Source organism: Eretmochelys imbricata, chromosome 2 (genome assembly GCF_965152235.1).
Source record: "Eretmochelys imbricata isolate rEreImb1 chromosome 2, rEreImb1.hap1, whole genome shotgun sequence".
Lineage (NCBI taxonomy): Eukaryota > Metazoa > Chordata > Testudines > Cheloniidae > Eretmochelys > Eretmochelys imbricata.
In genome coordinates this window covers 108,708,714-108,727,909 of record NC_135573.1, presented here as the reverse complement: position 1 = coordinate 108,727,909, position 19,196 = coordinate 108,708,714, and positions in this window count along the sequence as shown.

Sequence of the window (19,196 nt, the reverse complement as noted above, 5' to 3'; positions counted from 1 at the left end):
GTGTAGGCTGAGATGGTGAAAACGATTTCTAAATTCCGGATTTCTGAATCACTCCTCAAAGTTGCCTTTTGTCAAAATTATCTCCCAGCTGCAGACTTTAATCAAAGGTCATGAGATCACTGATTTCTGTCAAACATCCAGTGTCACTTCTTCCAAGAAAATACCTACTGTTTTGGAACTTTAAAGTTCAAGGAAATGCAACATAATCCCAGTTTTTCCAAAATAGATGTCATTCCCAGGATGCTAAAGAGGAAGTGAAAAAAATCTTGGATGACTCTACAGAGGGGTGGAGCACAAACGCAGTCCTTGAATTTCAGGGAGGCCCAGGGCTGCTTCAGGCCAGGATGACTGCCAGTACTATCTTACCCAGAAGAGAAAGGGAGAGGCTGAGAGGGCTGTGGCTTTACACTTTTGTCACTCTTGAACAGGCAAGTACAGCCAATAACAATGCAGAATTCTCTAGTGCCAGCTCTGGTTGTCCAGTTTCCTGGGAACTTTCCTAATCACAACTGTCTTGATTGGAAGAAAATGCATTAGAGACATAAAACAATTTTATTCAAGCACAGCGAAAGAGTATCTAGAACGTATCTAGAAAAGAGTGAACTTCAGTATATTCACAGTGACTTCCCTTAAAGGGAGATGTATTCTTTAGCTGTGCTGTTGCTGACATGTAACTGATTATGTAACTTTACACAGTTTACAAAATAGCCTCAGGGGACAATATAATAAAGAAATACCTCCTACAGGTAAAATCTGCTGTTTTCCACTGTGAACAAAGTCAGATTATCCAGAAGGGATCTGTACACAAATTCTCTCTGCGGAAGAGTGTGTAATGAATAGCAGGTAGGACAGCTGTAGTTAAAGAAATTCAAGCTCTGATTACTTTAAGGGCAATTTATATCTCCATGTGAGGAAGGGCTTGTCTACACTTACAGCACTGCAGCCGCGTTACTATAGCACTTACTGAAGACACTACCTATCCGGAGCTTCTCTGGTTGGCATAGGTACTCCACTTCCCTGAGAGACGGTAGCTATAGTGACCAGGGAAGCCCCCATTGATATAGCGCTGTCTACACCAGGAGTTACGTCAGTATAACTGTGTTGCTCAGGGGTATGGATTTTCCACATCCCTGAGAGACCCGGGCTAAGAAACTGCACTCTTGCAAACAAGTGCCGATTTCTAATGCATCTACAGTTTGAAGAGAAAGTAATTGGGCTCATATGAACTTTCTCCATTCTCAAGGTGCTTTTACTATTTTACAGCTTATTGGTTGGCATTGTTTGTCCACAAGCTTCTCTCCTCACACTGTTGCTTAATTACTAATATATTACATTAAGATATTCTTAAAGTTTGGGTAATCTTCCCTAAAGCAAAACCCTCTGGGCATAAAAATAAAGAGGGATTCAGAGCAAGTTATTCTTCCCAATCATTTGTACCTGTCTTACTAAGCACAGTATGTCAACCAAACCCACACCCTGGATTTAAATTTATAATCCTCAGCGCACCAGCGGGACTTACCTTTGCCGGCTGAGGTCTGTTTGGATGCATCTTAATCCCTGAATCATTTTCAGAAAAAAAAAAACTGAATTGATCATGCAAATTAAGGTGAATAGTATTAAGAAATAGATCTTCGTGTTTTGAATTGTAACTGCAAAGGTTGGGTTTAGTAAATATTTCCTTTTTCAGTCAAAGAACAATGCTAGACACTACAGTACTGTTAGTATTGACCACTTAACACAACGATGGAAGGAGGCACTGCTATTGATCCAAAGAGACCTAATCTAGTTTCTTCATTTGTTTTCCCTCTTCCCATTTCCCCCAAAAAATCCCCCATGAAAGGGTAACATTCGTAGGATTTGGATTATACCCATAGTCTTACATTTTAATCTCCTGGATGCTAAACACCACTCACAGGAAAGCATGCAATGTTCTCAAGGTGTTTACTGAACACAGCCTCATTGAACTGACATAATTAATATGAATCCAAATGATAACTCAGTAGGCAGACAGGAGTGCACGGTCAGCACACAGCAAAATGCAACTGGGATTTCACTGTGTGTGTAAATACAGAAAAAACACTTTCATAAAAGAAATCGAAGGGTTTAGCAGAAGTGGAAACAGGAAGCTTTTTTTGCACACTACCAAAGTGAAAGTTTTTCGTCACTTTTGAAAAATGTAGGCCTTACACATGCACCTCTATAAGCTAAATTCAGTCACACAAGTAGGTGTCTATTTATGTGGACTATCTACTTGCAGTATTGAATAGATAAACAGGTAGGTAGGCCTAGAATCACGGCTCTGTGTCCTAATGTAAGGTATTCAGTGTTTTGGGGTTTGACTTCAGTGGGTCTGCAAAAGAAAGTAGTTGGTGTTTTATGGTTGCATTGACATCAGTAGGAGTTGATGATGTCAAACGTCTTAGCACCTTCTAAGGCCCATAATTACCAGTTGTAGGTCTGCAATTTAGGTCTGATTTTTTAAAAAAAATGTAACCCACCTAGTACCACTATAACAATGTTGATTTTTGGTGCAGACCCCAAAAAATAGGACTCTGTGCAGGCACAGAATGCAATGAGATCCATTTGCAGGATTGCAGTTTAAAATTGTTGCTACAAGAAAAACACCTAATCAAGGCAGTGCCTTTTAAACTTTGGCAGGTAATGCAAACTGAATCATGAGTAACTGAGGGTCAGCCTGCAAAAGATTTCATAGAATATCAGGGTTGGAAGGGACCTCAGGAGGTCATCTAGTCCAACCCCAAACCAGGACCAATCCCCAATTTTTGCCCCAGATCCCTAAATGGCCCCCTCAAGGATTAAACTCACAACCCTGGATTTAGCAGGCCAATGCTCAAACCACTGAGCTATCCCTCTCCCCCTCCCCCTCTGAGAATAAACTGCATAGAATGATCCCTCTCCCCCTCCCCCTCCGAGAATAAACTGCATAGAATGATATATAGTTAAAACTTTTGTCACAGAGGCATAAAGTGGCTGGAGCTGAGAGACTAGGCTTCCCCAGTTGGCCCCTAAGAGACAGAACCCCTTCTGAACCTCAGGCAACTGCAGCTCTTACTAATTCCTACAATTAATATTCCAAGGTCTGACTCTGAACATCTGACTAGGAATCTGGAATTCACAGATTCATTGATTTTTAAAGCCAGAAGGGACCACTGTGATCACCTAGTCTTACTGACTGCATAACAAAGGCTAGATCTTCTAATACGCATGAGTGCAAGTTATTTAGTCTTAGAAATTTAAAAATGTCTAACTTTAATAGTTGCTGTTTTCATTCACCCTAGTTACTAAGGGAATAGAAAGTATTTTATGAGTTCTCAGCTCAGCTCTGTCACTGACTCCCTCTAAAGATTTTTTTAGAATCTCTCTGCCATAGTTTCTCCATCTGTAAAATGGGAATAATAATGATTACCTACATACCTCATAGTGGTGTTGTGGAGATTAATTAATATTTGTTAATAACTTTTCAAAGTGCTATTAATGTGCCTGTGAGAACTCAAAGTTCAAAAATGATGGGGATTTTCCTTTCTAAACCCACACAAAGTAAGAAATTAGAGCTAATTAATTTACCCACTGAATAATAATTTTCCTACCTGTGTGTTCAATTAGACAGCTTCATCCCTGAACAATGAACAAACAGTAAAAAAAAAATATTTCAGGATAACAGTTTATTCTGTAAGTATACAACAATGGCTAGATCCAGAAGTCCTCTCTCAGGCAAGACTCTTCATTGATTTCTATTGTACAGGATCAGGCCCCTACTCAGACTAAGTTCAAATAAATTGGAATTAATATAATCTACTCTACAGACTAAAGTACGCATTTACATTCTCAGAACCTGGTGGAGTGGATGTGGACATGAGTTATTCATTCAATGATCTGCTAGAGCTAGCAATCAACCATAACCTTTTCGCTATGGCAACTGCATGATTTATATAGTAAACAACAGCACGTCAAACTTGACGGCTTTATGACTGTATCTTAAGCTATTCATCAAACTAGTTTCTGAAGGATCTGTACTTGCTCTATTTTTATTTAGACTTCATTTCAGATATGGTAAATCAGAAATAAGTAAGGTTGCATCTCATCTGCATGCAGCAGAAAAAGTAGTTGAACTGTATATTCCATCTGCAGAAAACAAATTTTAAAAACCATTGTCACCAAAGCTAAACAAGTTCATGTAAAAACATATTTCTGGTTATTCTTATTATCAAAGCAGAGGACAGTGATGGATAATTCCAGTTTAATTTATGCCCCAGACCTATCACCAAGATGACAGTAAGGCTGCAATATATAATTACTATTATTGAATTAATTATTAAATACAGCTATATTTCCTACTTTAACTATGTCACTGTGACGCTAGCAGGCCAGCTTCTTGCCCAATCTACAGGCATTAGCTAAAAACAGACAAACTCATCGCTAGAGATCAGACCAGTTCACCTGTACATTAGTTTTACTAAAAATAGGTATTAGTCTTATAAGAATGTACTCAGCATTGAGACGCTATGAAATGCTTATAAATTGCTGCATGCATTAATCTCACTTGTAATGTCTGTGTTCCATGCTGTAAGAAAATATGTAAGTTTTGCTTTATAATTTTGAAAATGTTTGCTCTGAACTTGTGAACCCAAGCATGGGAATCGTCTCCCCGCCCCCTGCCCTCCACACCCAATCCAGGAGAACTATCAAAGTTTGAGTGGGCCATTATAAGACAAAAGCATTGTTAACTGACCCATCCACCCACAAAGAAGTATGTACAGAAGGTCTCATCCCATCACTTTGAATGTTGGAAGAGGGAAATAAAAACAGTTGTGAAAATTTTTCATCTCTTTGCTCTTTAAACTCTTACAGGGCCAGAGAAACGAAACTGAAGCCAGAGATCCCTAGGGGTTATCTCCTGGGTCTGCCCTGAAAGACACTTTGAATTGACAGATCCCTACAACTCTGTCATTCTTAGGATTTAGATGGTAACTCATTTGTGTGTATATGTTTGTTCATTTCCTTTTCCTAGTTAATAAACCTTTAGATAGTTAATTACAGGATTGGCTAAAGCCATTGTCCTTAGTATAAGATCTAGTACCAGACGATCTGGGATAAGTTACTGGTCTCTTGGGACGGGAAGCAACCTGAATATGGTGTAATTTTTGGTGTAAGTGACCATTTATCATGAAGTCCAGTCTGCCTGGGTGGCAAGATAGACTGGAGAATCTGTGACTCCATGGTAAGACTATGACAGTGATCTGGGAGTTTACGTTTGTTACTGGCTTGGTGAAATCGAATTATAGAACACATCACCAGATTGGAGCATCTGCCCTGTTTTTGACATCCTGACCTCAGGTAGGCACTCACGGTAGTGAGCAACTCCAGACAGCATGACAGCCGCTTTGCGCTATGGTACTATCAGTCTCATCAATGAAGCAGGGTTGATCCAGGTCAGTACTGGAATGGGATAGGATAGGAGATCCAAAAAGGCATAGCTAAGTGCGTCAGGAAATGACACTTGTGACTCAGGAGGTGGAACTGTTCCTCTTCCATCTGTATTGCACTAATGCCCAGTTATATTGTTCAGTGCTGTTGGAGATCATAACTTTCAGGAAGATGTTAAATTGGTGTCCTGACCCCCTGTGGCATTTTTTGTATGAGTGTGGATGTTAATCCTGGTGTCACAACCAAATTCCAACTCAGGTAATTACATTCTGCCATTCTAAATATTCCCTGGCAGTTTCAGTTATGGCATTATTCTCCTCAACTGTTGTCTCATGTTACTGAACACCAGTTGTGTCCCCCAGAAGTGGCTACATTTCAGTGATGGGTAAAATGATGCTTATAGATTCCTTATCTACTCCATAGTAGGAGGGTATAATCAATGGTGTCAAAAAGAAGAGGAGGATGGAGAGGAGGTCCCAGATTTGGTGAGGGAGGAAGAAAGATCTTACTGTTAAGACACTGGACTTGGGAGTCAGGAGATGTGCTCAGTTCTGGGCTGTCACAGAAAGTGATCTTGGGCATGTCACTAAATATTTTTGTTTCAGTTCTCCAGTGACAATATGAGAATTGTGATTTCTTGTGAGGACAAATTAATAAATACCTGGGAGGCCCTGGGATGCTATGCTGAAGAAGGCATTATAGGCTATATAAGCTGTATTTTAAAAGGATCTAAGGATGAAGTTGGATCAGGTTTCTTTGTGCCAAAATGCAATTTTAATTTAGTATCACTAGGTGCTTATTTCTAGCTTCAGAATACTTTGTATCATGTTCATGACTGTTTTAAAAAATCCTCAGTGAAAAACTAATCTTTTTTTAAAAGTTAAACTGATTAGAGTAATTCATGTATGCAGTGCAGCTGTAGCCCTGTCGGCCCCAGGATATTAGAGAAGCCAGGTGGGTAATATCTTTTATTAGACAGAAGCTGGTCCAATAAAAGATATTACCACACACACACACACACACACACACACACCTGTCTCTAAAGTAATTCATGGCAGGGATGGTTTAGCAGTGTCCAGAGATCGGGATGAATGCCACCAGAGACAGGGTTTTCCACTGTGAATTTTCACTGTTCGGTTCAAACACTATTCAGAGATTTCCCTTTCTAAAATGTTTTCATGCACTTGGGTAGATTACACTGAGACTTAACGGATTTCAATGCACCATACCTATCACTAGTTCAGAAATTCTTTCCAGGGCTTATTGAAATTAATGAACTGGTTGGTTTGATTCTCAAAAGGATTCTCAAAAGGGAAAGGCAGGGGTAGATTAGCCTCAGCTATACACAGTCTTGCATCAGTTTAACCAAAGGAGTGTTTTTAAACTTATGTAACTGCATAATAGGGTGACCAGATAGCAAGTGTGAAAAACTGGGATGGGGGTGGGGTGTAATAGGCGCCTGTATAAGACAAAGCCCTGAATATCAGGACTGTCCCTATAAAATCAGGACATCTGGTCACCTTACTCCATAATTCTGCACAGACATTTTTATTTTGGTTTAAGAGTGGTTTATATTGATCCAGCTTAGGTCAACTCCTTACTGACTGAAACTAAAGCAAAATAAGCCACTCTTAGGGCTTGTCTACACAGGGAAAGTAGCTGGCATTGCCATAGCAGAATAACTATTGTATTATAGCTATTCTGGTAAATCTCCCTGTAGACACTCTATTCCAGAATAAAGTCAATTTTATTCTGGAATAATTTCATTATTCTGAAATAGTCATTTTTATTCTGGACTAGAGTGCCCACTGGGAGAGTTATATTGGAATAGCTCTGGTGCAAATAATAGTCCCTGTGTAGACAAACCCTTAAACTGAAATCAGAGTGCCTATGCAAGGTTTTTCACTGGTTTATTTAAATTCAACTGGTACAACTTTCTCACATTGGGCAAACCCTTACTTCCGCTCCATCCCCAGACACGTTAACAGACTTTTCCAGTAGCGGTACTTGCTGCAGATGCATCGCAAGTCTTCAGGGCAAATTAATCATTAAACACACTTGCTTTTAAACCATGTATTATATTTACAAAGGTACACTCACCAGAGGTGTCTTCTCCAGCTTCATGGTCCGGGAGCCCACCTTGGGAGGGTTGGGAGGGTATTGGATCCAGGGGGATAAACAGTTCCTGGCTGTTGGGGAGAACAGTTTCTCCACTTGCCTGTTGTGCGCTATCCTCCTCCTCATCTTCCTCATCCCCAAAATGCGCATCCCTGTTGCACGAGACTCCCCCCTTGCAGGTGTCCACAGACAGGGGTGGAGTAGTGGTAGGGGCACCCCCTAGAATTGCATGCAGCTCATCATAGAATCAGCATGTCTGGGGCTCTGACCCGGAGTGGCCGTTTGCCTCTTTAGTTTTTTGGTAGGCTTGCCTGAGTGCCTTAATTTTAACATGGACTGCTGCGGGTCCCTGTTATAGCCTCTGTCCACCATTCCCTTGGAGATTTTTTCAAATGTATTGGCATTTCGTCTTCTGGAACGGAGCTCTGATAGGACGGATTCATCTCCCCATACAGCAATCAGATCCAGTAACTCCCGTTCGGTCCATGCTGGAGCTCTTTTGCAATTCTGGGACTGCATGGTCACTTGTGCTGATGAGCTCTGCATGGTCACCTCTGCTGATGAGCTCGCCACGCTGGCCAAACAGGAAATTAAATTCAAAAGTTCCCGGTACTTTTCCTGTGTACCTGGCTAGTGCATCTGAGTTGAAAGTGCTGTCCAGAGTGTTCACAATGGAGCCCTCTGGGATAGCTCCCGGAGGCTAATGCCGTCGAATTGCATCCACACTACCCCAAATTCGACCCAGCAATGTCGATTTCAGCGCTAATCCCCTCATCGGGGAGGAGTACGGAAATCGATTTTAAGAGCCCTTTAAGTCAACAAAAATGGCTTCGTCGTGTGGACGTGTGCAGGGTCAAATCGATCTAATGCTGCTAAATTCGACTTAAACTCGTAGTGTAGACCAGGGCTCAGTATGAAGGATCCCAAGAGATAATAGCACTCACGATCACTAACTATTTGGCAAGAACCCTTGGGAATGTTATGCTCCTTGGACATTCAACACTCAAAGGGAAGTGTTACAACTACTGAAAGGCTATTAAGACAAGTTAAAAGAAAATAAACCTCTGTGGAAAAATGCACAGGTGTTTGACTGGCTAGGGCTTATTATTGCTTCTCCTTAACCTTTTTCCTTGTTTCAGCTGTCCAGATTTTTGTTAAAAGGACATTATTTAAAAAGGGCACTGTGCCCAAGAGAATGGCTCTTACCTGGCTGATTTACTTCTAGAAAATTGACTTTACACTGCAGTCAGCAACAGCACAACTTCTAATGAAGGATACTGCATTATACAGAAATCTATTAAACCATTACCTAAACCCATCAAAGAGTTCCAGTTGTTACTCACCACTTACAAAGGTGTAGGATTTAATCATATAGCAACTTGTATTCATAAAATACACACACACCAAACAAACTGCTGTTTGTTACTAATCTCTTAAAACACAACCAACATACATTAACGGACAAATCTTCAAAATTGCACATACAAAAATGAATACACACAAATATTCTAATTTATATGTGCACAAATACGCTGGCCAGGCACATCAAAACAGTATATAGATTCGTGGATTTTTAAGGCTAGAAGGGACAATTATGATAATCTGCATAATGTAAGCTATAGGACGTCACCTAATAATTCCTACATCAAGCCTGTACCATTTGAGAGTCACTGTGCCTGAGCAACGAACCACTTCAAAGACAACTGATGCAATCAATGTTATGTAGTCACCACAGCAACAGTTCACTCGCTGAGTGCAGATGTACCCATCGTCACAAGACACAATCTGAACATACTTCCTGATGACCACTACTGGTGACATGACATCAGGCACGAGGATGATGTGATAGAAGCAAGCAAAGACAGGCACACCTGCAGTACAGCACCCAGGTAAATATTTTGCTGTGCCTCCTTAGCAAAGAAGGTAGTTCCCCCCAAACAGTACCAAGGAACAGTGTGTTCCCTGTATAACCCACACACCTTCTGGGTGTGTTGTTCTGGCCCATCGAGGGGGGGGGGGCAAAAGGGGGAGAGAGAGAGAGAGAAGAAAAAAAAAAGAAAAAACCACCACCGTGCACAAGCCATGTGGCTTTTAGCTAATGCAGTAGAGGCTCATTCTCTCAGCTCCAGAGGTCCCAGGTTCGATCCTGCCCGCCAACAACCGGGGTCTGTCAGTGTAACACCCCCACCAATAGCTTATTTCTGTCTACAACTACTTCTCTCACATCTCTTCAGTATCCTTCTTCTCCTACGCCAGCAGGCTCATCTATGCCCAGAAACGCTAAATCTGGCAACAGCAGAAGCAGCAGCAGCATCTTTTCAGTGGGAGAGTCTGCACCTCAGCCTCTGACCAGTGGCTCCCCAATTACCTAGTTCTGTCTCTTAAATTTAATCCATTAGACCGACATTTTGAGGACACACCTCTAGGAGGTTTTCAGGCAGAACAGCCCGGTCAAGAGATGGCCAGTGCAGAAGAGCCCATCTATGGCTCTCAATCCCTATGTCTGGCTATGACCCCTGGATAATGACATCTGTTGTATGAAGAACCACCTCTGCTACCTGACCCCCTTCACTTTTTGGGGAAAGTCCTTTTATGCCATAAGAGAACCAATGAGAACTCTGAGCTTTTTCAGGGGGCTGGATTAATCTTTTTTAAAAATGCAAAGCTTAATTAGAATCTCCAACAAATGCTGGCAAAAGAAACAGTTCCCAGGCTATTTAGTGAAGGACTCAAACAGGGTAATAGCCTAAAGGAGCTCAGGCCTCAATAAGCAGATTGACACGAGGCGTTTGACGCCACAACACAGCAGATTCCCAGAAGGCTGTTCCCCTTGTAAAATGGAGCTAATAATTAACGTAAGGCTCAATTAGACTCTTGAATACAGGGAAGAGGGGGAACAGTTCCCAGGCTGTACAATTATTTAGAATCTCAAATGCTGGAAAAATAACCAAGACCAGTGTGGACTGATTCTCAGCAGTGCTCAGCAAATGCAACATGCAGTCAGGGTTATACTTGCTGGCAGAGAAATGCATTTTAAAGAGTTTGTAGCCATTCAATGGCATCAACTGGGTATAGATATATACCTACAACTAGTCAAATCATTCCTCAGCTTAGCAGACTTTCAGGACTTCACCCTGGCCCCAGGGCCATCCTTACCCATACACAAAGCACACAACTGCGTAGGGCACCAGGAAATTGCCCTGCGCAGCTGCGTGCTGCTCCAGCTCTTCCCTAGGCCCCCGCCCCTGCTCTGCCTCGGCCCCGCCTCTTCCCGCCCCTGCTCTGCCCCAGCCCCGCCCCCACTCCCCTGAAGATTGCAGCCAGGCCCTACCCTGCATTCACAGCGTGGTAAGTGGAGCGACCTGGCCGCAGCCTGCTCCCAGGCTTGCGGGGAGGGGGGAACCAGAGGAGTGGAGCAGGATGGGGCGCGGCACGGCTGGGAGCTGGGGAAGCGGAGCAGGCTGAGGCTGGGTCACTCCACTTCCTGCAGGAAGTGGCCAGCCCCTCTCACTCCCCCCCCGTGGAGACCTGAGGCCCCACACAGCCCCCCCACGGGAGGGCTACGTAGGGCACCAAAATAGCTAGGGACAGCCCTGCCTAGCCCCAAGCTCTCTCACAGCAGTGTCTACAAGAAACACATTCAGTCTACCATCTCGGTCTGCCAGGAGACCGGCCTCAATAATATACATCTTTGGTACCTCCTGGCTGGGTAACAATGCTGAGCACAGTTGGGCATAAAAGCTACAGCCCAGAGTTACCTACAACTGGTACAGCATGCAGCAGTAAAATATTCCTGGAAACGTTTCTGAGAAATACCCACAAGTTTGCTTAATGGTATTCAATACCATTTTAAAATTTGTTGTCTCCCCCCCACCCCCCTGAATCTTAGTATAGGTAACATTTATTCACAAGAACTCCATGGAAACAAAAAATGTTACACAGATAAGGTGACTGCCCACAGTGCGATGCAGTGGAAAACTAGGCCCCAGAGGCCAGATTCACCAAGGTACACTGTTCCCTGAAGAGGCAGTTAGTGCTTAAGCCCATCATTTAGATGCCAAATCTACTGTTCAACCAACTGCTGCCTAACCCTGTAGAGGCCTTAAGTCCCATGGTGAAGTTTCTTCCATCAGGCATGCGCAAAGCTGCCTAAGTCCTGATGCTGCCCTATAACTAGTGAGTCCTCACTTCTGCCATCCCCAGCAAGATTCTCAAAGCAGACATTCCCCTGCCAATTTTGCCTGTGGGCCTGATCTGGTATGCGTGCTCTGTACCTCACACACACAAGACAGTTTGGGGTGAGCAGGTCAAGAATTTTGGGGCCTGGCCCAAAAATGTGTGTGTGTGTCCAAGAACACCTGAGTGATTGGGGCACTCACCTGAGACATGGGAGGCCCAAGTTCAAATGCCTGATTTGGAGCAGGAACATGCAGCCAGGTATCCCACATACATTTGCATTCTCAGGAAAGAAGGAAGTTTTGATGGATTCTCTGGGGAAGGAATAATAATTTCTAGCTCTAATTCGATGCTTTTCATCGTAGATATCAGATAGAGAATGAAGAATTTAAATACCAGCAGTAGTGAGTCTCCAGGTCATTCCAAGAATTATGTTGGCAGAGCAGAGATAAGAACCGAACAGGCAAATGGCATGGCTGGATCCAGATTTATTGTGATAGTGCTTATGATGGAGGGGGTCAACTCACCATGCTAGCGCCTTCTGCTGGTCATCTTGCGGATCAGCTGCACAGGTCGGTATGCTGACTCTCAGTGGTGTCTTGCCTGCCATCAGTCCTGCTCCTGGACCCGTGTCACTCTAAAGACTGCAGCGTCCTCTCGGGACACAGCCCTCCAGCTGTGCCACACTCTGTGTTCCCCCTTCCGGGGTACAGTACTGCAGTCTGACAGTCCACCACTTCCTCAGTGGCGAGTGGGGGAGGAGGGGACCCAGCCCTGCCCCCTACTCTAGGTCCCAGCCCAGGGACCCTGTAGATGGCAGCCACGTTCTGCGCCCCCTCAAACCTCTCAGTCTACTTCCCCGCAGCCTCAGCACCTTCTCTGCCCTTATCTCAGGGCCTCAGCATGCCAGTCTTAGCAGCCAGGCAGGAACTCACGCTCACTCCCCTAATCCTGCCCAGCACTGCTCTGTTCAAGGTTCTAGCATTCTCCCTCCTCAAGCCCTAGGGAGCAACTGAACCTGCTCTGCAGCTCTTCTTATATGGGCCTGCCTGGCTGCTCCTCACAGCCCCTCTCTTATTGGCTGCTTTCTGCGCTGCCTCCCTAGCATGCCATTAACCCCTTAACAGGCCAATGTGGGGTGGACACCCCATCACAGTGCTAGTGGTTGCAGCTGTCGTATCTCTGCAGGATGTTGTGCAGGAACACAGGTGCGGAGAATGTGGTTAAGTGCTGTGAGGTCAAACCACCTTGTCTCAAAAGACTAGTATTTTATTAAAATGATGGACATGGAGTTTTGCTTATATATCAACTGCCTCACATCTTCAGATTCTCTGCTTCTGTGACTTAGGCAAAAGATAGCCAAGTAAGCTGCTTCCTCTTACTCAGTTTGAGATTTAAAGCTATACTAACTATTTGAAAACTAGAAGCAAACAACAATATCCCATCATCTATCATTTCTACATCAATGCTCAAATCAAATGCTCGGCCTTCATGAAAGCACTGGTTCTGTATTAGGAACTAGAATGCTGCCAACTCTCTATGTCCTTGGTCACCGTCCAGTTAGTCCCCCACTGTGGAGTGGTACCATATCTTAGCCCAGTAGTAGTAATGCTTTACATCTGGTTTCCCCCCTCCTCCATTCATTTCCTTTTCCAGGCCAACATGCTTTGGTGAGGCTGTCTAGCATATTTTTCCATTTTTTAATGGTTTAAAGAAAACAGATATATTTCATGAAACAAAAACTCTCAAGAAAGAACCAATAACAAGCCAGAAAAAACTTGTATCTTTCTCCTGGAGTGTCAGTTTCGTAGAGCATTAAATTTATAATTTGAGGTCTCTAACGTTACTAAATTTAGAAAGCCAAGTAATAGCACTTCTGTGTGTGCCAAAGGATGATCTAAGGATGAGAGAAGCAATATATCTTGTTAACAATTGAAGGAGTTGGGAACATTCCCATACTGAGAACATGCTTTGTAAATTTCAGTTTGAGTAGCAGGCTTAGATGTATGGAATATTTCAGCTACAACAGCAATACCTCTGTGTTCTGTACTCACAGCAGAGATTATCCTTAAGGGAATTATATAGACATACCGTCAGACAAAGCTGACACATCAGGGAATAGCTCTACACACAAATAAAATGCCAAGAAATTTGGAAGTTATTGTGACTGATGCCACAACGATTCCTTTTTCCTTCTCTTCCTTATGCCTCTCATTCACAAAGATATTTGCAAGTTAGATGTCATGCTATTTTAAAATAGCAAATCTTTCATTCCTTCTCCTGTCTTCCTGGTTAGGGGCTAATTTGCACAAACAACATCAAGTTAAAGCAAATAGGAAACAGATTCAATAAATACAATTATAAAAAAAAAAAAAAAGAAAAGAAAAAACCACTTACAGCTTCTTCTCATGTTCTTCCACCGCAATTCCTGCCACAGCTCCCAAACTCACAGGGAGAGCATGCCCAATGTTACACCTTTTCAGAAGGTGCAGCACAGTCTCACCTGTGCATTTGGGCGGCTCTGCTGGCTGGTGCACATTGGAGTGGGATGGGGGGCATGGCTCCATCTCCCACTTGCCCCTTTGAGAGAACGTAGAGGGATTATAATTGTGCTCTGCTGCTGTATAACAGGGGTGGCCAAACTTACTGGCCCTCTGAGCCACATACGACAATCTTCAGAAGTTTGAGCTGGGACATGCCTGCCGGAGCTTGGGGTTTCAGCCCCACAGGGCACACCTCCTGGGGCTCCGGGCTTCAGCTCTAAGGGGAGGTAGGTCTCGGGGCTCCAGCTGCAAAGGAGGCACCTGCCAGGGCTTGGGGCTTCTGCCCTGCTCCTGCTGAAGCCCCGAATCCCAGCAGAGACACCGCGTGGGACTAAAGCCCTGCCACTCGGCAGGCCTGTCCCGCGGGGCTGAAGCCCCGAGGCTCCTATCCCACTGGGCAAAAGTGGAGGCAACGTGTGCGTGGGGATTTTTGCCAGGATTTGCTGGCTATGCTCAGTCACATGGTGCTGCCAGGCCTCCTCCCTGCACGGCAGCTGCTGGAACCAGCGGCAAACAGGTGAGAGCTTCAGGGAGAGCCATGGCTTTTGCTAAGCCACAGAGCTAAAACAGCGGCCCCTCCCTGCAGCTGTCACCTGTTTGCCGCTGCCTCCCCATGTGGAGCTAAAACTTGGGAACTGCAAGGAGGAGCCACTGAGGATAAGAGGGTGGCATGCCTCAGGGGACATGATGCAAGTTGTTGGGGGGCAAACCTTTACATTGTGTGTCCACCCCCACAGCAGGTACCAGTCATCTCTGGCAGAAGCCCCTAACCCCCACCACCCTGCTACAGGGCAGAAGCCCCAAGCTCCCTCCACCCCAGTATGGTAGGTGGAGAATGGGGGAGGCTGCCACAAGCCGCACTTCAACTGTAAAAGAGCCACATGTTACTCATGAGCCATGGTTTGGCGACCTCTGCTGTATAAGGAGTCAAGAAGAAGAAGAAGGAGGACTCTGTACTTCCTTTAATCTCTGTGCACTTGTGAAGCAATCAGGCACAATCTGGCCCCCAGTAAGCAGCAAACTGACTGAAAGGATTTAGAAGTTCTTTTTTGGGCTCTGTTTAAGACCAACTTTCAGATGGTCTTGAGTTACAAATGCACCAATGCAAACGTCCCTGAAGACAAGGGGTCTTGGGATCCAGGAGTCACATCTTCAGCTGGTGTAAACCAGTCTAGCTCAACTTTAGTCAGTGGAGCTACGTTCATTTACCCCAGCACCTAAAGTTTCAGGAAGAATGGCAGACTGGTGACATGCTGTTCTCCCGTCATTCTCTGTACATGAGGTGATGGCTTTACCCAATTATTGCATCTCTGCTTTGGCATCAGCGCACTTTGCTTTCAGTGTAATCTCTGGCTTCTTCATGCATGTGCTCAGAGTTTAGGATTTGTTGCTGGGGCTTTTCCCGGGGAGAGCTTTCTCCTGCCAGAGAAGGACATACCTGTTTAACCTCCTTTTCTGTTCTCTTTCTCTCACTATTTTTTGTTGTGTTTCAGATCGTCATTTTGGATTTTTTGCCCCTTTTCTATAGAGCTTGTGGAGGAAATTCCCCACATCACTAATTGTTTCTCCACCTTCTCTGAGAATTTTTGGATTATTTTATTCAAGTTTGATTTTGTTATTTCGCTGTCCTGTGCATATGCCCAAAGATTTCCATGTCAGACCTAACAGCAACCCACAGTTGGAGCTGTTAAGGGGGCACACCATAGTTGGATGATATTTAGTTATGCTGGAACCTACTAGCTAGAGTTGGCCTACTTGCCGCTGAGATCTGTTTCTCTCAGGGGATCATTCCTTTCCAACAGCCACCATTTGTTCCTTATCTCAGCTGCTGGGTATAAGGCAGCTATATTTCCCCGATCCTCCTTTCCCCGCATGCCACATATCTAACCCAATAACCTGTGGGGGTCCCTCCTTAGTGGTATCTACTCCTTGTTTCGGTGTGATGAGACAAGCTGCTAATCATCAGGTGCAAGACAGCTGCGAAAGCTCTCACAGCCTGAAACTTGTTCTGTACTGAGGCCCCTACATCAACCTCACTCACACAGTCTCTTAGTGCATGGGTTGTTTTTCACAATGCCCTTGCTGCCATCAGTTAGATGTGCAGCCTTTGCTGAACTTGCTTTTGCAATCTGCCTGCTACATTTTTCAAACATCTAGGTGCTCTTCAAATAAGATGGGCGACAAGTACTCTTTGGTGTGCACAGAACATCTACCTCTCCTCATTCACATCTCTGTGAAAATTTACTCTGCCATGTCACCTATCAGAAGAGAGTTAACATTACATGATAATATACTGTCAAGATGTGTACATCTGACCTAGTGACCATGTGATATTACTACAACCTTTGTTCTACCTGAGGGGTGGGCAAACTATGGCCCAAGGGCCATATCTGGCCCTCCAGACATTTTAATCTGGCCCTCAAGCTCCCACCAGGGAGCGGGGTTGGGGGCTTGCCCTGCTCCACACAGCTCCTGGAAGCAGTAGCCTGTCCCCCCTCTGGCTCCTACGTGTAGGGGCAGCCAAGGGGCTCCGCAAGCTGCCCCTACCCCAAGTGCCGCCCCTGCAGCTCCCACTGTCTGGGAACCATGGCAATGGGAGCTGCAGGGGCAGTGCCTGTGAACAGGGCAGCACGCAGAGCCACCTGGCTGCACCATCATGTAGGAGCTGGAGGGTGAACATGCCACTGCTTCCGGGAGCTGCTTCAGGTAAGTGCCACCCGGAGCCTGCACCTCTGACCCTCTCCTGCAACCCAACCCCCTGCCCCAGCCCTGATCCTCCCCGCTACCCCCCAATCCCCTGCCCCAGCCTGGAGCCCCCTCCCTCACCCTGAACTCCTCATTTCTGGCCCCACCCCAGAGCCTACACCTCCAGCTGGAGCCCTCACCCCCTCCTGCACCCCAATCCCCAATTTTGTGAGCATTCATGGCCCGCGATACAATTTCCATACCCAGATGTGGCCCTCGAGCCAAAACATTTGCCCACTCCTGTTCTACTTGTTTCCTTCCTCTACATACAAAGGAGGAACATGTATATCTGTTTATAACCCGCAGCCTTCGAACCACATCTGAACTTAGACCCTGATCCTGCAATTGGATCCCCACAGGTGAACGCTTGTGCCTACAGGGAGTCTTGTTGATTACAAGGAAGCTCTGCATCTGCAGGGTTCACAAGTTGGATTGGTTCAGGGCCTCAGTCTCTAAACTCAGTGTTAGGGAAAGGACTGTTTTTGTTTTGGTGCAAGACCTACCACACTTCTGGGCACTCATAACAAACCAACAACTGTGCTCCCACTACTTTTTGGTCTTTGCCCTTTTGCAAATTTGTCCTTATTGGAACATAGTTTTTGGCTGAGAGTCCAATGGAAACTTCCGCCTCTCCACACTCAGCAGAGGCATAAGCCCAGGTGAACTTTCATTCAGATCAGGCTCAGGGGGCAGCAATGGTCAAGCACAGGCTGAAGCTTGTTCTGTTTCTTTAATTCTTGACTCCAAGGCAAAGCGCATGAAAAAGTAACTTGAGACAGACGTTATGTTGGCTTCCGGGGAGCACCGCAGCCGTGGCTCATTTGGTTTCCCACCCTTTTGTCCCCTCCCCCACAATACCAGACCTCTTCTTATGACATCCAACAACAATTACTCTTTTATAAATAGTACAGTGTTAACAACCCTTTGAGTCCTGAGGCTGAAATGATATTTCCTTTGAAAAAGAAAATTCACAACTAGCCTTACTCATGTTTACCATAACCACAGAGCAAGAACAGGAGCAGGAATGCAATCAGGATCTAGAATCATTCCAGCCACATGAAGGACTTCAATCACAACCTACTACTGCTTTTACTCACAATAATTTCAAGTAATCCAGAATCTGTTTTGCAGCAACATCTTGCGGTTATTTACATTTACAACAATATTGTGTAAAGTACAGGAAGGTCAAATAGCTTAACCAAAAATCACACGATGAGACAGTGGCTCCGCCTGAATTTGAACCTCAGGGCCTGGCACTCTTATTTTTGCTAGTATTATGGGCCAAAAGAACCCTAAGCAAATTAATGGTAGTTTATTAACTTGTACTTGTATGGATTGTATTCATTACTAGGTGAAAACTGTCGGATAGGTGTAAAGTGTAAAAGACTGAAAATGGCTGGAGAATTTAAAAACTGGAAAGGAACAGACTATGAACCAGGTGATATTCTAAACAAAAAGAGCTCTCAACATGCCTGCAGCTGTTTCCATCACTTCAGACTGACTCAACTGACATTCTAGGCCTCAGAATGATACACAGACAGTGACAATCCTGGAATCTTATTATATAGCTATATTTGTAGAACATTTTATTAACAGGGAGACAACAAGTTAGAACAGGAGGTTGGAAATCAGGACACTTGGGTTCTATTCCTGGCTTTGCATAGACTTGCTACACGACCTTGGGAAAGTCAGGTAACTGTTCTGCATTGTAAAATGGATGCAATAGCTATTCATCTCGGAGGTGAATCAGGGCGTCTAAAGTATCTTGAGATCTTCAGACAAAAGGTACTGCATGGGTGCAAAGTATTTAACTATAACTGGGAACCAGAAACAGAAAAATGACTGTTATTACTAGGATATAAATTGCATAGACATTTACGGGAAAGAAAGGACAAAAGGAGCAGGGGAGTCAGGATTTAGCAAGCGTAGTGCCAGTAGGTGATCTGTACTGAGCCAGTCTTTGTTCCAGGCTGGCTGGAGAGCCTTAGCTTGACTGCAAATTCAAATGAGGGGCAGCTGTTCACTGGGCCAGGAAATCCAAAGGATGATGTTAGCCAGGGATCTTGGGGTTTTATTCGGTACCAGATGGTGACAGCATCGCTGGACATTGAGAGCACGTGAAAGCCTGCAGACGTGATTTCTGTGCTGATTGCTGAACAAAAAAAGATA